At 51.2% G+C, this 23346-nt stretch overlaps 1 protein-coding gene across 1 annotated transcript in view; it reads left to right on the top strand.

Annotated features, from left to right (window-relative positions):
• pdzd2 (PDZ domain containing 2) overlaps positions 1-23346 on the top strand; it is an 809599-nt gene that overhangs the window by 70074 nt on the left and 716179 nt on the right.

Genomic DNA, 23346 nt, shown 5'->3' with positions numbered 1-23346 from the left:
GCCCTCGGCACCATCTTTACACTGTTCGGTTTCCCCACGTACATCCATAGCAACAGGGGGTCCTCCTTCATGAGCGACGAACTGCGTCAGTTCCTGCTCAGCAAGGGCATTGCCTCGAGCAGGACGACCAGCTACAACCCTCGGGGGAACGGTCAGGTAGAGGGGGAGAACGGTACGGTCTGGAAGACCGTCCTACTGGCCCTACGGTCCAAATATCTCCCAGTTTCCCGGTGGCAGGAAGTCCTCCCGGATGCCCTCCACTCCATCCGGTCGCTGCTGTGTACCACCACTAACCAAACGCCTCACGAGCGCCTCCTTGTCTTCCCTAGGAAGTCCTCCTCCGGAACGTCGCTGCCCACCTGGCTGGCAGCCCTAGGACCCATCTTGCTCCGAAAGCATGTGCGGGCGCACAAATCGGACCTGTTGGTCGAGAGGGTTCACCTTCTCCACGCAGACCCTCAGTACGCCTACGTGGCGTACCCCGACGGCCGACAGGACACGGTCTCCCTGCGGGACCTGGCGCCTGCCGGAAACACACACACACCCCCAACACCAATCACCCCCTCCCTCCCACCGGCGCACTCCACGACCGCTCCCTTCCCGGGTGGATCGGTCCTCCTCCCGTGCCCGCCCAGGAGTAAAGAAACAGGGACGAACAGCGCAACGCTACCAGAGACTACAGTGCCCGAGCCAGCACCTGCACCACCACCGGTGCTGAGGCGATCGACAAGGACGACCAGGGCCCCGCTCGACTCGTGGAATCTGCGTGAAACAAAATCTGTCAATAATTCTGACAAAACCTGTATATAGTTAACTGTTGGGCTAAATGCATAGCCACTGTACGAAATTAGTTCCAGGACCAGCCTTGTAAACCCCTACCACCATGCGAACCACCACCCTGTCGGGTTATTTTTTAACAAGGGTGAATGTGGTGGTATGTATTAGGGGTAGTACAGTACCTGTGAAGCCGAGAGGCTATTGGCTGATAGGTCCCGGGTCCTGATTGGATCTGCCGCCTGATGGCTCCGCCCAGAAAGGTGGAGTATGAGAGCCCGAGTTCTCCCAGCAGCCGCATTCTGTAACTGAGCTGCTGGGGAACAAGTCTTGCTTAATAAAGCCTCGATTGACTTCTTCACTTCTCGACTTGAGTAATTGTTGCGCTACAATAATATTGCCAGTTGTATAATATTGCCAGTTGGAAAGTGTGTAAGGCAGTCAGCTGTGCTGCCACAATTCTCGTGTGGTCAAAAGAGCTAGATTTTAAATATAGGGTTCATATTGTGATGGTTTCTGTATCAGATTCATGCTCGATTGAGCTGATTCCAATCTGCACTCCTGCTTTCCTGAGCTAAATTAACAAATTTGTAAGCATCATTATGAAGCATTGGTAAATCTCCCATTATGTTTTTGACAGTGAATTAAAGCACGGTTACTGCATTGTGGGTTTAGCAAGTTCAGGTGGTAGCCCTCCCGCTTTGCCTCCCTGTAGCCACTGGCAAATGAATTCAATGCTGAAAAAACAATCAACTATAAACATCTACTTCCAAGAAAAACTAATGCAGAGCTATTGCCTATGTATCAGTACTAGTACTTGTGGACTGTGTAAGAATTTGAGACCAAGCCTTGAATCACGTGGTTGCTTTTCATGATGAATGTGTCTCTGAGAATTTAAAAAAAATATATATATATTTTATTCAAGATTTTTTGGCCAAACATAACAGTACATAGTGTTTCTTTTAAACAACAATAAAGCAATATAAATAACAGTGGCCAGTTTTAAACAAATAAATAAATAATATATGAACAGAAACAAAAAACAAATTAAATGGCAACTGCCTTGTCAAAAATAAATACTCTCCAAAGATACAATCCAACAGTCCAATATACATTACCTAAAACAAGTGCCTATACATATACAATAACATCCCTGAGAGTCCGTCCGATTCTCCCCCCCGCCCTCCCCCCTGGGTTGCTGCTGTTGTCTTCTTCTTTTCCATTCCCTCTATCTTTCTGTGAGGTAGTCTACGAACGGTTGCCACCGCCTGGTGAACCCTTGAGCCGAACCCCTTAGTACGAACTTAATCTGTTCTAACTTTATGAACCCTGCCATGTCGTTTATCCAGGTCTCCACACCCGGGGGTTTGGCTTCCTTCCACATTAACAATATCCTGCGCCGGGCTACTAGGGACGCAAAGGCCAAAACATCAGCCTCTCTCGCCTCCTGCACTCCCGGCTCTTCTGCAACCCCAAATATAGCCAACTCCCAGCTTGGTTCGACCTGGACCCCCACAACCTTCGAAAGCACCTTTGCCACCCCCACCCAAAACCCCTGTAGTGCCGGGCATGACCAGAACATGTGGGTGTGATTCGCTGGGCTTCTCGAGCATCTCGCACACCTATCCTCTATCCCAAAAAATTTACTGAGCCGTGCTCCAGTCATATGCGCCCTGTGTAACACCTTAAATTGTATCAGGCTTAGCCTGGCACACAAGGACGATGAGTTTACCCTACGTAGGGCATCAGCCCACAGCCCCTCCTCAATCTCCTCCCCCAGCTCTTCTTCCCATTTCCCTTTCAGCTCATCTACCATGATCTCCCCCTCGTCCCTCATTTCCCTATATATATCCGACACCTTACCATCCCCCACCCATGTCTCTGAGATCACTCTATCCTGCACCTCCTGCGTCGGGAGCTGCGGGAATTCCCTCACCTGTTGCCTCGCAAAAGCCCTCAGTTGCATATACCGAAATGCATTCCCTTGGGGCAACCCATATTTTTCCGTCAGCGCTCCCAGACTCGCAAACGCCCCATCTACGAACAGATCTCTCAATTGTGCTACCCCTGCTCTTTGCCATGCTCCAAATCCCCCATCCATTCTCCCCGGAACAAACCTATGGTTATTTCTTATCGGGGACCGCACCGAGGCTCCCGTCTTTCCCCTATGCCGTCTCCACTGCCCCCAAATTTTCAATGTAGCCACCACCACCGGGCTTGTGGTGTATTTCTTCGGTGAGAATGGCAATGGTGCTGTCATAGCTTGTAGGCTAGTCCCCCTGCAGGACGCCCTCTCCAATCTCTTCCACGCCGCTCCCTCCTCTTCTCCCATCCACTTACACACCATTGAAATATTGGCGGCCCAGTAGTACTCACTTAGGCTCGGTAGTGCCAGCCCCCCCCCGTCCCTACTACGCTGCAAAAATCCCCTCCTCACTCTCAGGGTCTTCCCGGCCCACACAAAACTCATAATACTCTTCTCGATTCTTTTGAAAAAAGCCTTCGTGACCACCACCGGGAGGCACTGAAACACAAAAAGGAATCTCGGGAGGACCACCATTTTAACCGCCTGCACCCTACCTGCCAGTGACAGGGACACCACTCTTAAAGTCCTCCTCCATCTGTTTCACCAACCGCGTTAAATTAAGCCTATGTAATGTACCCCAATTCTTGGCTATCTGGATCCCCAAGTACCGAAAGTCCCTTGTTACCTTCCTCAACGGTAAATCCTCTATTTCTCTGCTCTGCTCCCCTGGATGCACCACAAACAACTCACTTTTCCCCATGTTCAATTTATACCCTGAAAAATCCCCAAACTCCCCAAGTATCTGCATTATCTCTGGCATCCCCTCCGCCGGGTCCGCCACATATAGCAACAAATCATCCGCATACAGAGATACCCGGTGTTCTTCTCCTCCCCTGAGTACTCCCCTCCACTTCCTGGAACCCCTCAATGCTATGGCCAGGGGCTCAATCGCCAGTGCAAACAATAACGGGGACAGAGGACATCCCTGCCTCGTCCCTCTATGGAGCCGAAAATAATCAGACCCCCGTCCATTCGTGACCACGGTCGTCATCGGGGCCCTATACAGCAACTGTACCCATCTGATATACCCATCTCCAAAGCCAAATCTCCTCAGCACCTCCCACAAATAATCCCACTCCACTCTATCAAATGCTTTCTCGGCATCCATCGCCACCACTATCTCCGCTTCCCCCTCTGGTGGGGGCATCATCATTACCCCTAGCAGCCTCCGTATATTTGTATTCAGCTGTCTCCCCTTCACAAACCCAGTTTGGTCCTCATGAACCGCCCCCGGGACACAATCCTCTATCCTCGTTGCCATTACCTTGGCCAGAATCTTAGCGTCCACATTCAGGAGGGAAATAGGCCTATAGGACCCGCATTGCAGCGGGTCTTTTTCCTTCTTTAGGAGGAGCGATATCATTGCCTCTGACATAGTCGGGGGCAGCTGCCCCCTTTCCCTCGCCTCTTTAAAGGTTCTCATCAGTAGCGGGGCCAGCAAGTCCATATACTTCCTGTAGAATTCAACTGGGAATCCGTCTGGTCCCGGGGCCTTCCCCGCCTGCATGCTCCCAATCCCTTTCACTACTTCCTCCGTCTCAATCTGTGCTCCCAGTCCCGCCCTCTCCTGCTCCTCCACCTTAGGAAATTCCAGCTGATCCAGAAAGCACATCATTCTCTCCTTCCCATCCGGGGGCTGAGCTTCATATCATCTTTCATAAAATGCCTTGAACACTCCATTCACTCTCTCCGCTCCCCGCTCCATCTCTCCCTCCTCATCTCTCACCCCCCCACCCCCCCCCCCTATCTCCCTCGCTGCTCCCCTTTTCCTCAGTTGGTGGGCCAGCAACCTGCTCGCCTTCTCCCCATATTCGTACTGTACACCCTGTGCCTTCCTCCATTGTGCCTCTGCATTACCCGTAGTCAACAAGTCAAATTCTACATGTAGCCTTTGCCTTTCCCTGTACAGTCCCTCCTCCGGTGCCTCCGCATATTGTCTGTCCACCCTCAGAAGTTCTTTCAACAACTGCTCCCTTTCCCTACCCTCCTGCTTTCCTTTATGTGCCCTAATAGATATCAGCTCCCCTCTAACCACTGCCTTCAGCGCCTCCCAGACCACTCCCACCTGGACCTCCCCATTATCATTGAGTTCCAAGTACCTTTCAATACACCCCCTCACCCTTAAACACACCCCCTCATCTGCCAATAATCCCATGTCCATTCTCCAGGGTGGACGCTGTTCTTTTTCCTCCCCTATCTCAGGTCCACCCAATGTGGAGCGTGATCCGAAATAGCTATAGCCGTGTACTCCATCCCCGTCACCTTCGGGATCAGTGCCCTTCCCAAAACAAAAAAGTCTATCCGTGAATAAACTTTGTGGACATAGGAGAAAAACGAAAACTCCTTACTCCTAGGTCTACTAAATCTACAGGGGTCTACTCCTCCCATCTGCTCCATAAAGTCCTTAAGCACCCTAGCTGCAGCCGGCCTCCTTCCGGTCCTGGACCTCGATCTGTCCAGCCCTGGGTCCAGCACCGTATTAAAATCTCCACCCACTACCAACTTCCCCACCTCTAGGTCCGGGATACGTCCTAACATATGCCTCATAAAGTTGGCATCATCCCAGTTCGGGGCATATACGTTCACTAAGACCACCGCCTCCCCTTGCAATTTGCCACTCACCATCACGTATCTGCCCCCACTATCCGCCACTATGGTCTTTGCCTCAAACATTACCCGCTTCCCCACTAGTATAGCCACCCCCCTGTTTTTTGCGTCTAGCCCCGAATGAAACTCCTGCCCCACCCATCCTTTGCGTAGTCTGACCTGGTCTATCAGTTTCAGATGCGTCTCCTGCAGCATAACCACATCTGCCTTAAGTTTCTTTCGGTGTGCGAGTACCCGTGCCCTCTTTATCGGCCCGTTCAGCCCTCTCACATTCCACGTGATCAGCCGGGTTGGGGGGCTCTTTACCCCCCCCCCCCCCCCCTTGTCGACTAGCCATCTCCTTTTTCAATTCAGCTCCTCACCCGGTTCCCACGTAGCCGTATCTCCCCCCAACGGCGCCCTCCCGCCCCAACCACCCCACCCAATACCAGCTCCCCCTTCTCCCCAGCAGCAGCAACCCAGTTAACCCCCCCCCCCCCACCCCCCCGCTAGATCCCTCACTAGCATAATTGCACCCCCCATGTTGCTCCCAGAAGTCAGCAAACTCTGGCCGATCTTGGCTTCCCCCCGTGACCTCGGCTCCCACTGTGCGTGGCCCCCTCCTTCCTGCTTCCCTGTTTCCGCCATGATTACCATAGCGCGGGAACAAAGCCCGCGCTTCCCATTTGGCCCCGCCCCCAATGGCCGGCGCCCCCAGCTCCTCATCCTCCCTCCCCCTCCTCCCCCACGACATGGGGAAGAGAGAAAAGTTACAGGGTCGCAGGATTAACAACTTGGGAAATCATCTCTTCCCCCTTTTCCCCCCCTCTTCACCCCACATATTCGCCCCACCACTTTGTCCCAAACGTTCTTTTTCTAGCCCGCTTATTCCAGTTTCTCCTCGACAATAAATGTCCACGCCTCTTCTGCCGTTTCAAAATAGTGGTGTTTCCCTTGATGTGTGACCCACAGTCTTGCCGGCTGCAGCATTCCAAATTTAACCTTCCTTTTGTGCAGCACCGCCTTGGCCCGATTAAAGCTTGCCCTCCTTCTCGCCACCTCCGCACTCCAATCTTGATATACGCGGATCACCGCGTTCTCCCACCTACTGCTCCGAGTTTTCTTTGCCCATCTGAGGACCATCTCTCTGTCCTTATATCGGAGAAATCTCACCACTATGGCTCGAGGAATTTCTCCAGCCCTCGGTCTTCGTGCCATAACTCGATAGGCTCTCTCCACCTCCAACGGGCCCGTCGGGGCCTCCGATCCCATTAACGAGTGCAGCATCGTGCTCACATATGCCCCGACGTCCGCCCCTTCTGCACCTTCGGGAAGACCAAGAATCCTTAAATTCTTCCTCCTCGCATTATTCTCCAGCACCTCCAGCCTTTCCACACACCTTTTGTGTTGTACCTCGTGCATCTCTGTCTTCGCCACCAGGCCCTGTATGTCGTCCTCATTCTCAGCAGCCTTTGCCTTCACGACCCGAAGCTCCTGTTCCTGGGTCTTTTGCTCCTCCTTTAGCCCTTCAATCGCCTGTAATATTGGGGCCAACAGCTCCTTCTTCATCTCCTTTTTAAGTTCTTCCACGCAACGCCGCAGGAACTCTTGTTGGTCAGGGCCCCATATTAAACTGCCTCCTTCCGACGCCATATTGCTTTGTGCCTGCCTTCCTGGCCGCTGCTCTAGAGGATCCACCGCAATCCGGCCACTTTCCTCTCCTTTTTCCATCCGTGTCCAGGGGGGATTCCCTTCTGGTTTACCGCACAGTGTTTTTAGCCGTTAAAATTGCCGTTGGGGCTCCTATTAAGAGCCCAAAAGTCCTTTCCACCGGGAGCTGCCGAAACGTGCGACTTAGCTGGTCATCGCCGCACCCGGAAGTCGTCTCTGAGAATTTTTGGTGGTGTATGAATGGAATCAGTGGTGGGATAATCTCCACTGGTTGTAGATTTTTACAGTTGATTATTTCTTCAGCACTGAATTCATTTGGCAATGGCTACAGGGAGGCCAGGAGAAAGGGTGACTGTTTGAACTTGTCAAGCCCACAATGCAAAGGGTTGTTGAAGGTCTGTCATTTCAGCCCCAGGACATCACAATAGGAGTTCCTCAGGGTTGTGACCTAGGTCCAATCATCTTCAGCTACTTCATCAATGACCTTTCCTCCATCATAAGGTCAGAGGTGGGGCTGGTTTGGGGGCGGGGTGGGCGGAGGGAGAATGCGCAATGTTTGGATTTACAACTCCTCAGTTGTTGAAGCAATCAGTGTCCATTTGCATCAAGACCTGGGCAATATCCAGGCTTGGGCTGCCAAGTGGCAAGCAACATTCACGTCACATAAGGACCATTTGCAACACAAGACAATCCGATCAAATTCAGGGCATTATCACAGCTGAATTATTTCCTATCAACATCCTGGCATTGCCATTTACCAGAAACTGAACTGGACTAGCCATATAAATATTGTGGCTACAGGAGCTGACCGGAGGCTGGGAATTCTGCAACAAGTAACTCACTTCCTGGCTCACCAAAGCCTGTCTACCATCTAGAAGTCACAAGTTAGGAGTGTATTGAAATACTTTCCACTTACCTGGATGAGTGTGGCTTCAACAACACTTCAGACATTCAACACCACCCAGGATAAAGAAGCCCGCATGATTGGCACCCAATCCACAAACATCTATTCCCTCCACCACTGATGCACAGTGGCAGCCGTGTGTACCATCTACAACGAAAGAGAAAATGCTGGAAAATCTCAGCAGGTCTGGCAGCATCTGTAGGGAGAGAAAAGAGTTAACGTTTCGAGTCCAATGACTCTTTGTCAAAGCTAACAGACAGAGAAAGTGGGAAATATTTATACGGTGGAGTGAGAATGAAAGATGAGTCATAGCCACAGAAACCCAGGGAAACCGGGTGCTAATGGCCACAGAAACCAAGGGGAAAGAGTGCTAATGGCAGTCCCCAGAGAGGACAAAAGATGTGAAAGGTCAAACAGCAGGGAAACTAACATCAGAGGATGAACAGGAGATGTGGGGGGAGGGGAAGGGGGAAGCAAAGCGGAGAGAGGTTAAGGAAAGGTGGATAAGATTTGGGGTGGGGGGGGGGGGGATCTAAATGTATATTAAGAAAGAAAGAAATGGTAAAAGACAGTTAAAATGAAATGAAAACAAATGGGTCAAGGTGGGGTAGAGCTGATCATCTGAAGTTGTTGAATTCGATGTTCAGGCCAGAAGGCTGTTGCGTGCCTAACCGGAAGATGAGATGTTGTTCCTCCAGTTTGCGTTGAGCTTAATTGGAACATTGCAGCAGGCCAAGGACAGACATGTGGGCATGGGAGCAAGGTCTTTTATTAAAATGGCAAGCAACAGGGAGGTCAGGGTCCTGAATGCGCACAGACCGAAGGTGCTCAGCAAAGTGATCATCCAGCCTGCGTTTGGTCTCTCCGATATAAAGGAGACCACATTGGGAGCAGCGAATGCAATAGACCAAATTGGAAGAGATGCAAGTGAAACGCTGCTTAACCTGGAATGAGTGTTTTGGGCCTGGGATGTGAAGCGTGGAAGAGGTAAAGGGGCAGGTGTTACACCTTCTGCGATTGCATGGGAAGGTGCCTTGGGTGATGGGAGAGGTACTGGGTACCATCTACAAAACGGACTGCAGGAACTCACCAAGTTCCTATGATCACGACTGCATAGGACAAGGGCAGCAAATGCACGGCAATACCATGGTAGCACAGTGGTTAGCACTTTTGCTTCTCAGCGCCAGGGTCCCAGTTCAATTCCCAGCTTAAGTCACTGTCTTTGCAGAGTCTGCACGTTCTCCCCGTGTCTGCGTGGGTTTCCTCCAGTGCTCCAGATTCCTCCCACAAGTCCTGAAAGACATGGGACGGGATTCTCCGGCCCCCTGCCGGGTCGGAGAATCCCCGGGGGGTGGTGCGAATCCACCCCGCCGCTCTGACGCCGGCTGCCTTATTCTCTGGCGCCGGTTTTCAGCGGGTGTGAGGTTTACACTGTGCCAGGCGGGGGCCGTTGGCAGCGGCCCCCCCGGCAATTCTCCAGGCCCCGATGGGCCGAGCGGCCGTCGTTTCCTGGCCACTCCCGCCGGTGTGAAATGGACATGGTCCATCACGGCAGTACTGGGTTGTAGGCTGGCTAGGTGAGTCCTCGGGGCGGTGCAGGGGGATCCGGCCCCGAGGTGGTGCCCCCACGGTGGCTTGGCCCGTGATTGGGGCCCACCAATCTGCGACCGGGCCTGTGCCATGGGGGCTCTCTTCCCTTCCGTGCCGGCCTCTGTAGGGTTCCACCATGGCCGGCGAGGAGAAGAACCCCCTGGTGGCTCTGCGCATGCGCCAACTCACGCCGGCCCTTCGGTGGCAGTTGGCGCGGCGCCAACCCTTTCGGCCCAGCCCCTGGAGGTACGGAATCCGCACCATCCGGTTGGCCCGACGTCGGAGTGGTTCGCGTCGCTCTTGGCGCCGGCGACGGGCCATCCGGCCCGTTGCGGGAGAATCCCGCCCATGCTGTGAGGTAATTTGGACATTCTGAATTCTCCCTCCGTGTAGCCGAACAAGCGCCGGAATGTGGCGACTAGGGGTTTTCACAGTAACTTCATTGCAGCATTAATGTAATCCTACTTGGGACACTAATAAAAATTATTATGAAAATCACTTAAAAACTCCCCTCGAGGCTACACACCATCTTGGCTTGGAACAATTGCCGGGATTCTCTGACGCCGGCTTCCCTATTCTCCTGCGGCGTTTATCGGGCACCGGCGGGATTCCCACCACCGGCGATTCTCCGGGCCCCGATGGGCCGAGTGGCCGTTATGTTTTGCCCAGTCCCGCCGGCGTCAATTACTCACCTCACACACGGCGGGACCTGGAAGGTAAGTGTGTGGGGGCCGTCCTGGCGGGGGGTCGGGGGGGGGCGAAATCCCCGGCCTGCGATCGGGGCTGATTCTGTGGGGGACTTCTTTCCTCTGCGCCGGGCCCCTGTAAGGCTCTGCCATATTTCCTGGAGGCCGGCGCGGAGAAGGGAACCTCCGCGAATGTGCGGAAATACGTCGGCTAATCAGCACATGCGCGAGATCACGCCGGCCATTCTGTGCATGTGCGAACTTGCGCTGGCTGGAACTGCGGGGACGACTCCACGGCCACCTAGCCCCCGAGAAAGGTGAGAATTCCTCACCTTTGGGGGCCATGGACACCGGTGTCGATGGCGCCGGTTTTCCCGTCGGCGTGGGGACATAGCCCCATTTTTAGAGAATCCTGCCCTATATCACTGATCCTTCATTGGGACTGGGTCAAAATCCTGGATTTTACTCTCAAACAGCACTGTGGATATACCAGTGGTTGAAGAAGATGGCTCACCAGAAATGTCTCGAGGGCAATTAGGGGTAGGCAAAAAAATGCTGGCCTAGCCAACAATATTCACATTCCATGAAAGAATTTTTTTAAAAAACCTTTCATTGTATTACTCATGTTGTGCCCTCATATGTAATAATAATAATCTTTGATGGGAGGAGAAAGGAATTAGGACACTAAAAGATTTGTTTCATCGGGGTCGTTTTGTGGGATTGAAGGAGCTGTGAGTGAAGTATGGGCTGGAGCAGGGGAAAATATTTAGATACATGCAAGTTCGAGACTTTGCCAGAAAGGAGATACAGAGCTTCCCAGTAGAGCCGGTTTCCACATTGCTGGAGGAGGTGCTGACGACAGGGGGACTGGAGAAGGGGGTAGTATTGGTGGTTTACGGGGCTAATTTGGAGGAGGAGAAGGCGCCGCTAGAAGGGATCAAGGCAAAGTGGGAGGAAGAGTTGGGAGAGGGTATGGAGGAGGGGTTCTGGTGTGAGGTGCGCCAGAGGGTGAACGCCTCCACCTCGTGTGCGAGGTTGGGGATAATACAGCTGAAGGTGGCGTATAGAGCACACCTTACAAGGGCGAGGATGAGCCGGCTCTTTGAGGGGGCAGAAGATGTGTGTGAACATTGTGGGGTGGGCCCTACAAACCACGTTCATCGGTTTTGGTCCTGTCCAAAGCTGGAGGATTACTGGAAGGAGGTGTTTAGGGTAATCTCCAAAGTGGTGAAACTGGACCCGGGCCCTCGGGAGATCATGGGTGCGATTCTCCGCTCCCGCGCCGGTTTGGAGAATTGCCTGGCGCGCCATTTTTCCCCGCGACGCCGGTCCGACGCCCTCCTGCGATTCACCCAAGCGGCGAGAACGGCCCCGTCGAGTTCTGCGCGGCGCAGGCCGGAGAATCGCCCGGGACATCCAAAATGGCGATTCTCTGCTACACCCGCTATTCTCCGGCACGGATGGGCCGAGCGGTCTGCCCAAAACGACGGCTTCCCGCCGGCGCCATCCACACCTGGTCACTGCCGGCGGGAACAGCATGGGAATGCTGGGGGGGGCGGCCTGTGGGGGGGAGGGGGGGGGCGAAGGGGGTTCTTTCACCGGGGTAGGACTCAAAAGGGGTCTGGCCCGCGATCGGTGCCCATCGATTGGCGGGCCGGCCTCTCTAAAGGAGGACCTACTTTCCTCCGCGCCCCGCAAGATCCATCTGACATCTTCTTGCGGGGTAGCCTCAGGGAGGACGGTAACCGCGCATGCGCGGGTGACAGCAGTTATGCGGTGGATGACGCGGCGCCACTTTTATGCGGCGTCAATGCCCGGCGCGCACTGACGACGCTGCTTTCGCAACACACTCCCCGAGTTTCTCGCGGCCCCGATCCTAGCCCATTTTCGGGCCCTGAATCGGTCGAGATCGGGGCCTTTCGCGCCATCGTGAACCTCCCAATTAGTCACGGGAGCGGAGAATCGCACCCCATATTCGGGGTGTCAGAGCAGCCGGGGTTGGAAACGGGCCCAGAGGTAGATGTTGTAGCCTTTGCCTCGTTGATCGCCCAAAGGCGTATCCTGTTAGGGTGGAGATCAGCCTCTCCACCCTGTGGTGTGGCGGGGGGACCTGCTGGAATTCTTGACTCTTGAAAAGGTCAAATTTGAACTGAGGGAAGGATGGAGGGATTCTACAATTCATGGACGTTATTCATTATGCACTTTCGAGAATTGGATTACATTAGGGATTGGGGGCTGGGTGGGTTGGAGGGAGGGGGACTGTATGTGTTAATGGTGACTATGGGACACACCTGATTCCTTTTTGTCATTTGTTTATGTTAACATGCGGGCTAATGTTTGGGGGTTTGGTGGGAGGGTGGGAGCGTTGTAATTGGTATGGGGATTGACATTACATTCGTTACTGATTTTTGTTTATTGTTGGGTGTAAATTTGGGAGAAAATGTGAAAAAGAAGAATAAAATAATATTCAAAAAAAATCTTTATTATTGCCACAAATAGGCTTACATTAACACTGCAATGAAGTTACTGTGAAAATCCCCTAGTCACCACACTCCGGCGCCTGTTCGGGTACACAGAGGGAGAATTCAGAATATCCAATTCACCCAAAAGCACGTCTTTCGGGATTTGTGGGAGGAAACCGGAGCACTCGGAGGAAACCCACGCAGACAAAGGGAGAACCTGCATACCGTCCGCACAGACCGTGAGCCAAGCGGGAATCGAACCCGGGAAGCTGGCGCTGTGAAGCAACAGTGCTAACCACTGTGCTACCATGCCGTTAAGTGCTGCTTGTTTGTTAAAACTTGTACATAAATCACTGACCTCACCTTGCCCTATCTCTGTAAATTCTATCTGTCTTCCAACCATTCAAGAACATTGCATTTCACCAATTCTGGCCTTTTTGTGCTTCCTGATTTATTTTTTCAATAAACATTTTATTGAGGTATTTTTGGTATAGAAACAACAACAAAATAGACAAGATGCATGAAACCATAAACAGAGAAAGCTAGCCATGTCCGATAGCCAGGTCTCCGAACTCGGGGGCTTTGAGTCCCTCCATGCTAATAGTATCCGTCTCCGGGCTACCAGGGAAGCAAAGGCCAGAACGTCTGCCTCTTTCTTCTCCTGGATTCCCGGATCTTCTGACACCCCGATAATCGCCACCTCTGTCCGCAAACCCCTGCCAAAATCCCCTAAGCTTTGGACATGTCCAAAACATGTGGATATGGTTCGCCGGTCCTCCCGTGCATTTTGTGCACCTGTCCTCCACCCCAAAGAATCTGCTTATCTGGGCCACCGTCATGTGAGCCCGGTGAACAACCTTAAATTGTATCAGGCTGAGCCTGGCACATGTTGCAGACGTGTTGACTCTACTCAATGCGTCTGCCCATAAACCATCCTCTATCTCACCTCCCAGCTCCTCCTCCCACTTACGCTTCAGCTCCTCGGTCTGCGTCTCCTCCGACACCATAAGCTCCTTATAGCTCCCCTCCCCTACCCATCCTCTGGAAATCACCCTGTCCTGAATCCCCCTCAGCGGTAGGAGCGGGAAGGTTGCCACCTGTTTACGTAGGAAGTCCCGCACCTGCAAGTATCTAAATTTATTTCCCCTCGCCGGCCCAAACGTTTCCTCCAGCGCCCTCATACTCGGAAAGCTCCCCTCTATGAACACATCCCCCATCCTCTCAATCCCACTCTCCGCCATACCCGGAACCCCCCATCCATACTCCCGGGGGCAAACCAGTGGTTATCACAAATTGGGGACCAGACCGATGCTCCCTCTACTCCCACTGGCCCCAAACACTCAGGGCTGCCACCACCATGGGGCTGGTGGAGTACAATGCCGGCAGGAGCAGCAGAGTCGGAGTTACCAACGTCCCCAGACTGGTGCCCTTAAATGAAGCTGCCTCCATACGCACCAATGCTGACACTTCCTGATCATGGCTATGTTAGCCGCCCAGTAATAATTACTAACATTTGGCAGCGCAGCCCGCCTTCTCCCCGGCTCCGCTCGAGCATTATTTTCTTTACCCGCGGGGTCTTGCCCGCCCAGACGAAGCCCATGATCACCCTGTGAACCCGCTTAAAAAAGGACCGCGGAATAAAAATGGGGAGACATTGAAATACAAATAGGAACCTCGGGAGTACCGTTATTTTCACCGTTTGTACCCTCCCGGTCAGCGACAATGGGAGCGTGTCCCATCTCCGGAAATCGTCCTTCATTTGGTCCACCAGCCGGGCCAGATTCAATTTATGCAGCAGGTCCCATTCCCGCGCCACTTGGATGCCTAGGTACCTAAAACTGTCCCCTACTGACCTAAACGGCAGCTCCCCCAGTAGCCCCTCCTGTCCCCTCGCTTGGACCACAAACATCTCACTCTGATCCATGTTTAGCTTATACCCCGAAAACAGGCCGAATTCCCCTAAAATCTTCATGATTTCCTCCATCCCCTCTACTGGGTCCAAAATGTACAGAAGTAGATCGTCCGCATAGAGCGAAACCCTGTGCCCCCCCCCCCTCGGACCAGTCCCCTGCAGCCCCTTGAAGCACTCAGAGCGATTGACAATGGCTCTACAGCCAGCGCAAACAACAGTGGGGAGAGGGGGCACCCCTGTCTCGTCCCCCGGTACAGTCTAAAGTCGAAGTTGTCCTGTTCGTCTGCACTCTAGCCACCGGAGCATGATACAGTAACCTGACTCAGTCAATAAAGCCCCGCCCAAATCCGAACTGTCCCAGTACCGCCCACAGATAGTCCCATTCTACCCGATCAAAAGCTTTCCTGCATCCATTGTGATCACTACCTCCACCTCCCTACCTTCCGGGGGCATCATGATCACATTTAACAGCCTTCTTACATTGGCCACCAACTGCCTACCCTTAACAAACCCCGTCTGGTCCTCCCCAATAACATCCGGAACACAGTCCTCAATCTTGGAGGACAAGATTTTGGCCAGGTACTTCCTGATTTTTATCACTGTACCTACTGCTTGTAAGTCCAGCAGTGGCCACTGCTTCCAACTGGCACTGCTGTGATTGGCCCGCAGCGATCTAAGGTGCAACTTCCTTCTGTGAAAGGATGGTAGTCTTGCCTTAAAGTTCACAGCGTTAAATGGCTGCTGGGCAGCCGTTGGGATCATGGATGAGCTTTGCCTCTTTCCCTTTAGCTAGGGGTTTGTGTGGGGACCATGGGGCTCTAAAATTCAGGTCACCCAGGAAGATTTGGCTGATCTTGGGGCGTGCCTGCAAAAGGTCACTCTGCTCCTTTCCATTTAACGTAACAATTGATAATCAGATGGGCATCTCCGCAGGTGAACGCATCTCCGCAGGTGAACGCACTGACTCAGATGACTCCACATCCTCCCCACTGCCCGAAATGTTCAGATTTCTTTTTTTAATAGTTTTAAAGAAAGTATCTGAAAATGCAAACCATTATCGATCATAAACAAGATTTAGACCTGGTTGTGCTATATGCAAAGATATCATTAAAACACTCGAGATTTAAAAAAAAACACACAACATATTTAGCTGACAAAACTACACAGACATTTTCTTACCCACAAGTGTTTAGAGTATGTGAATTATGTATTGGCCAACATGGTACATGATCCGTACTGGCTGAGTTTACCCATGAAGCCTTCTCGAACTTGCCCCTCGCCTGAGATGTGATGACCCTCCGGTTAAACCACTGCCAGTCAGCTCCCTCTTCAAAATGGTAGAGCAGGATATGGCCCTCTGGGTCTCTGGTGACTTTCATTCATTTCACATGAATCCATAGCTTGCCTATTTGTTCAGTGCATATTGAACAGAGAGTCATTGTGCCTTTTCCAGTATCAACAGATATCAAATACAAAAATGGCTGAGGCAGAAACTATGTCAACATTGAAGGTTTGATTGGATAAGTGAATGATAGAAAAGGGGTTGGAAGGATATGGGAACTGGGTGGTACATGTGATTAGTACTATTTGATTGTAAATGTCGACATGAATTGGTTGGGCTGAATGGCCTTGTGTTGTAATTTCTATTTCGATATAAGTACAAGTCGCTCAGGAACATCTTTGTCCCTGCTGGTGGAGGTGTTTTGGTAATGTCACTGCACTAGTGATCCAGAGACCCAGGCTACTCTGTGGATACAGGTTCAAATCCGACTGTGGCAGCTGGTGGAATTTGTATTGGAGGTCTTGTGGCGGTGTCCCTGCCTCTGTGCCAGAAGCTTCATGTTCAAGGCCCGCCCCAGGACTTAATGGCCAAGGAAGGTGTGTTCATAGCACAGTCACAGGTTGAGTGTCAAGCTGCAAAATCTTTCCAACACATGTCAATGGCAGATGGTAAGGGCAGGAGAGACTAGTGGTCAGCCATATGTCATGTGAGAGTACCTTTAAGAAATGGGTGTTTAAGAAAGGTACTTTTAAGAAATGTTTGGCTGCTCATGTTACTGCAGTGATGTCAGAGTGTGGGAGGAGCTGAGCTCTGGTTCTGCTTTTTAGTTTCACTTTGAGAAAAGCTTGGGTGTGTCTGTCTTTTTGGTTTCGTTTTTCAGTGTGTTGCAGCTGAAGTCAGCCAAAGCAGCTGTACTGTTGATCTCTCTGCCATGAAGGACTATCTCTTAATCATTGGGTGAATTCAGAAATTTAAATGTTTTCAGCATTGAATGTAAACCCTGATGTGCTTCTGTTTAAAGGTTGTTAAGTCTTTTGAATGTTAAAAGGACAGCTTAAAGGATTACTTAGTGTTATATTCTTTAGGGGTTATCTTTGAATTAATGGTTGCTTAGATATTCACTGTTTGTTTTAAAAAGGTTAACTTGAGTTCATAGAATAAACATTGTTTTGCTTTAAAAAATACTTTCCATTTCTGCTCTACCACACCTGTAGAGTGGGCCGTGTGCTCCCCATACCACAATCTATTAAAAGTTGTGGGTCAGGTGAACTCCATGATACACTTTGGGGTTCTCTAAATCCTGACCCATAACACATACTTGATGTGGAGTGGCGCCCCTCAAATTCAAAGCCTCTGTCGACAGACGAGCGACCTGTTCCCAGAAAAATCTCATTATGGGAACAGATGAAATCTGTCTTGTGCAGGAAGAGAAGCAACATGTTTGCCACTGAAATAAAGAACATGTGCTTGGCATTCTCTGCTGCCACCCCCTCCATTCATTAGGTCCACCAAACCAACTCCCCCACAGCATCCAACCTAAGCCTATTCCAAATCTCTGTCCTTCTCTGGTTTCTCCCCTCTACCAATACAGACTCCAAGCTTGTTTCATCCATACTTGCGTTTTGCTAGCTGTGATCAGATGCTTATGCCAACTAATGCTGGCGATACCAGACCAGTTTTGCACATGGGCCTCTATCAGGCCCTTTTTTATTTGTATGTGTTTCAGGCACAAACCCTGGACCTCTCTTTTGCTTTTACCAATATGGTAGTCCCTCTGGTGTGAAATGTGTATGTGCTAATAGCCTCCCCTTTTTGGTGTTAGTTTCACATCTGTAAACTGCATGTTGCAAAACCAATTTTAAGACGGATCTTTTTGGTAGATCAACCATAATGTGACAAACATTATTGTGATGAATGTAGGAATTTCAGACATATGTATTTGGTGCAGTAAACGTTAAAAGCCTGAGTTAATGTGTGTATCTCTGCTGCAGTAGTGTTTTTAAATATCCTGGCTCACAAGACAGAGGTGCAATTAAAGCACCACAAAAGCTTTGGCCTAATGGATTTTTGTTTGGATTAAGAGGGTTCACTTGGGACAGTTGGAGACATTGGGCTGGATTCTCTGCCGTCGGGATTCTCCATTGCGCCAGCAGCCCACCCACGCCCGGGGATTTCCCGACAGGGTGGGGCTGCCCACAATAGGAAACTGGCTGGCGAGACGGAGAATCCTGGGGGAGAAAATCCCGCCCATTTTGTTTCAGCTTGGTAAAATGATGCAACAAGTGGGAGAAGCCAAGTGCTGAAGCAGTCAGATGTTGAGGTTTCAGTTTAGGTTTTAGCCTGGGATGTGAACAGAGGCCAAGCATTGTCTCTTGATACAGTTCAGTTGAGATCTGCCTGTAGTCAGGCCAGCAGTTTCTTTTCAAACAGTTCAGTTAGTTTTATGGCTGGACGGCAAGCAAGAGTCATAGAGGTGTACAGCATGCAAACAGGCCCTTCGGCCCAACATGTCTATGCCACCCAGTCTTTACCACTAAGCTAGTCGAAACTGTCCGCATTTGGCCCATATCCCTCTATACCCATCTTTCCCATATAATTGTCTAAATGCTTTTTAAAACACAAAATTGTGCCCACCTCTACTGAGAGAAATGTCTGAAGAAATACAGCCACAGGTGTTCTGCATTGTTCTCACAGGGTCAGGTCTTTCTTTAAAGCAGTCTCAAAAGATTTATCTTGTTCAAAGTGGAGTTTCAAGACATCTCTGTACAGCAAGCATTCCTGAGTGCTAACTGTATTTAAAAGTGGATTGATATCTGAGATGGCTCCGTTGTTTGGATGAAGTAAAGATAGCAGCTAGGGGCTGGTTTAGCACATTGGGCTAAATAGCTGGCTTTTAAAGCAGACCAAGGCAGGCCAGCAGCGTGGGTTCAATTCCCGTACCAGCCTCCCCGAACAGGCGCCGGAATGTGGCGACTAGGGGCTTTTCACAGTAACTTCATTTGAAGCCAACTTGTGACAATAAGCGATTTTCATTTCATTTCATTTCATAAGGGCTATTGTGTCACTGTATTGATTAAGCATTGTTTCAGGGTAATTGTTAGCTATTTTCTTGAGTGATGTTAAATATATATTAATCGTGTTAGTAATAAAGTTTGTTTTAATATACCATATCCATATTTTGTGTGAAATCACTCGTGGAGTGAGGTATCCTTTCCTCTCAGTCTTTCAAAATTAAAATAAAATCTTGGGTTTCTGTCCAGTGTCCTAACCATGTTGGAGTCAGGTCCGGGATCGTAATGCTATGATATATGTAACTTTTTGATCCTATCTTATAATGTATTCACCCTTTTCCCCCTTTTAAAGGCCTTTTCTGACCATGGTGGTGATTGCTTACAAGTTCCTGAGTAGAGCGCTAGCAATGACATGTCACTTCTGTCAAAAGACTGATTTGAAAAGTGAGAGAGTGGTCTTACAGACTAGCAACAGCCTGACATAGTAATACTCATGGAATCAGACTGAAAATGTCCCAGGCGCCACCACCACCACCATCATCATCCCTGGGTATGACCTGTCTCACCTGATCGACCTGGCAGAGATGGCGGCACTGTGGTATATAGTTGGAAGGGAGTTAGCCCTGGGAGTTCTCAACATTGACCCCAGGCCCCATGAAGTCTCATGGCATCAGGTCAAAGATGGGCAAAAATGTTGGAGCTTACTCAGATATTAGGCTAAGTAGTAGGTTTTAAGCAGTGTCTTAAGAATGGATAGATGGAAAGGTTTATGGAGAAAATTCCAGAGTTTAAGGCCAAGACAGCTGAAGATATGGGGCGTCATTCTCCGACCCCCCGCCGGGTCAGAGAATGGCCGTTGGCCGCCGTGAATTCCGCCCCCGCCCCCGCCGAAGTCTCCGGTACCGGAGATTGGGCGGGGGCGGGAATCGGGCCGCGCCGGTTGGCGGGACCCCCCGCTGGATTCTCCGGCCCGGATGGGCCGAAGTCCCGCCCAGGAATTGCCTGTCCCGCCGACGTAAATCAAACCTGGTATTTACCGGCGGGACCAGGCGGCGTGGGCGGGCTCCGGGGACCTGGGGGGGGGGCACGGGGCGATCTGACCCCGGGGGGTGCCCCCACGGTGGCCTGGCCCGCGATCGGGGCCCACCGATCCGTGGGCGGGCCTGTGCCGTGGGGGCACTCTTTCCCTTCCGCCTCCGCTACGGCCTCCACCATGGCGGAGGCGGAAGAGACTCTCCCCACTGCACATGCGCGGGAAACTGACAGCGGCCGCTGACGCTCCCGCGCATGCGCCGGGAAACTGACAGCGGCCGCTGACGCTCCCGCGCATGCGCCGCATTTCCGCGCCAGCTGGCGGGGCAACAAACGCCATTTCCGCCAGCTGGCGGGGCAGAAATCCCTCCGGCGTCGGCCTAGCCCCTCAATGTTGGGGCTAGGCCGCCAAAGATGCGGAGCATTCCGCACCTTTGGGCCGGCGCGATGCCCGTCTGATTGGCGCCATCTTTGGCGCCAGTCGGCGGACATCCTGCCGTTGGGGGAGAATTTCGCCCATGGTCACTAATGGTGGAGCAAAGGAAGTGGTGGATTCACACGAGGTCAGAACTTGTATAATACTGATGGAACTAATCATCAGGTAAAAACAATCCATAGAGTCTGTACGGTACAGAAAGAGGCCACTTTGTCCAATGAGCCTGCACCGATCCTCCGAAAAAGCACTAGACCAAGGCCAACTCCCTGTCCCTGTAACCTCTTGCATTGATCATGGTCAATCCACCCAACGTGAACATCTTTGGAAAACAGGACTGATTGTGATTTAGGATGTAGGCAGTTGAGGTTTAGATGACCTCTGGTTTAAGAGGATAGAAGAAGGGGGATTCAAATGAGACTGGATCAAATCTCATATGAAAACTTTAATTCTATTGTGTTTCTCTACAGTGTTACGAAAACAAAGGTAGCTTTAAGGGATTTATTTTGTATTGGTAAACATTCGAAAAAAGGTATTGTTTTAAATGGGTTTAATTGAAGTTTCTGTGCCGATAAAGGTAAAACCTATAGTTAGATTCATGCTAGAAGAAAGTGTTTGTATGTGTGGGGGTTGCAACATTCAATTCCAATTGTGTTTCTATTGTGCTTAGAGAGAGTTAGGGCGTGAAGAGTAACAGGAGGCTGGCAGAAATGGCTGAAGTTGCCTTAGCAACCGGGGGCCTTTTAAGTTAGAAAAGCTTTTAAATTTATAGCTTAGCTGAATATGTTCGCAGTTGAAGACAGGACACCAGGGAATGAACATTTTTCAACTCTGCCAGTAGAAGCTGGACAGGAGCTGCAAAGAGACAGATTTCCCAAAGAATTGGATACTAGGGAATTGGGACAGAATGTCTTAAGATTGATGTTAAGAGAACAAGGGGCGAAATTCTCCGGTATTGACGCGATGTCTGCCGACCGGCGCCAAAAACGGCGCAAATCAGTCCGGCATCGCGCCGCCCCAACCGGCGTGGTGCAATTCTCGCCCCCGCCGAATCTCCGGTGCCGGAGATTTCGGCAACCGGCGGGGGCGGGATTCACGCCAGCCCCCGGCGATTCTCCGACCCGGCTGGGGGTCGGAGAATCTCGCCCAAGGTGTCTTTCAGGAAAGATTTTAAGGGAATGCAGACAATGTTGTGAGTGAAAGAGACAGTTGCAGTAACCAGAGTTATAGTGGGAAAGCAGACTTCAGAGGTAAATCAAATGTTTGATGCTATTTCCATAGGTTCTGGGAATTGTCAGTTAAAATAATTGTGAATAGTTTGTACAACAGTCAAGACAAAGGAATCCTGAAGGGGGAGTTAAAAATCTGGATCTTTGTTGAAAGTGGAATGGAAGCTTTGTTTAATAGACTCATTTGGAAAACCTGGACTGGATTTTGAAATGCAAAATGCGGATGTAAGGCAGTGTTGAAAGAAGGGGCATGATTCTCCGTTGCCGGGCGCTGATGTCGTAATCAGCGATCGGGTGGAGAATCCACTCGGACGTCCAAACTGGGGGTACAGCAGTTTGCGAATTTCCACCCCCTGCGAATTTCCACGCCGGGCCGGAGAATCGCCGGGGGGTGACGTAAATCCCGTCCCGTCCTTGGTTTTTCGGCGGGGGCGGGAAACCCGTCGCGCCGGTCGGGGGCCGTTGGCAGTGGCTCCACCCACGTCGATTCTGCGCTCCGCGATGTGTCGAGTGGCTTCCCGTTTTCAGCCAGTCCCATCGACGTAACCCAAACAAGGTCCTTACCGGCAGGACCTGGCTCTGCGGGAGGCCTGCGGAGTCCACGGGGAGGCACGGGAGGATCTGGCCCGGGGGGGGGGGGGGGGCGCACGGTGGCTTGGCCCGCGATCGGAGCCCACCGGTCTGCGGGCGGGCCTGTGCTGTGGGGGCACTCTTTCCCACTGCGCTGTAACGGTCCGCCATGGCCGGCGCGGAGAAGAACCCTCAATGCGCATGTACTGGGATCACTCCAGAACACGCTGGCGCTCCCGCGCATGCGCCAACTCGGGCCAGCCGGCTGAGGCCCTTCGGTGCCGGTTGGCGCGGCGACAATCCCGCCGGAGCCGGCCTAGCCCCTGAATGGCGGCCCGACGCCGGAGTGGTTCACGCCACTCCTCGGCGCCGGAGGGCGGAGAATCCCGGCCTTCGTCTCCCAAACGGAGAAACCAGCCCATGGTCTTTTGAGCCATGGTTCCAACCTGGGATTTTCCCGTTCAGTTAAAGCACCAACTGGACAGCAGTTATATTTTATTTTGACTGTAATTGGTCTTGCTCACATTTGATTTGAGGCAAGAGGGGTTTAAACCCTTGACCCCATTGAAGTTCCCTTCACCACTCCCTACGACTTGAACCCTCTGCGCAACCTACTCAAGGGAACACGATGCCAATAACTTCATTATAAAAATGTCAGATGAAGAATTTACAGAACATGTATTATATATGTATTCCAATGAATAATGACTTGCTAAGGTGCATACAGCCCTGCCCTTGTTTTGGCGCAGCTGCCTGTTTGAATTTTGGCTACAAAATGAGAACCTTTTATACTGAATTCTCGTTCTCTGCATATTGTACTTTTTATTGCATTAACTCTCACTACAATATCAGAAACTGCTTTTGTGTCAACTTTCATTTCGGGTGAGGCTTTAAACAAAGTAAATACTTGAAACCAAAATAAACTTTACATATCTTTGAGGTACTAGCCAAAGCATTGGTAAGTTGACCAGTGGAAAATTTTACATAGATTGTTTAACTTTAAAATATATGTAGTCAGGCCTGAAAGATGAAAGGAATGCTAAAATCTAATCCAAAAGCTGTGTATGACTTCCAAGATGAAGTAAAATTCAGTTTTGCATCAATGTCATTCCATATCA

This window comes from Scyliorhinus torazame, chromosome 3 (genome assembly GCF_047496885.1).
Source record: "Scyliorhinus torazame isolate Kashiwa2021f chromosome 3, sScyTor2.1, whole genome shotgun sequence".
Classification (NCBI taxonomy): Eukaryota; Metazoa; Chordata; class Chondrichthyes; order Carcharhiniformes; family Scyliorhinidae; genus Scyliorhinus; species Scyliorhinus torazame.
Note: the sequence above shows the minus strand (reverse complement) of the source record. Positions and strands in the feature narration are given on the sequence as shown.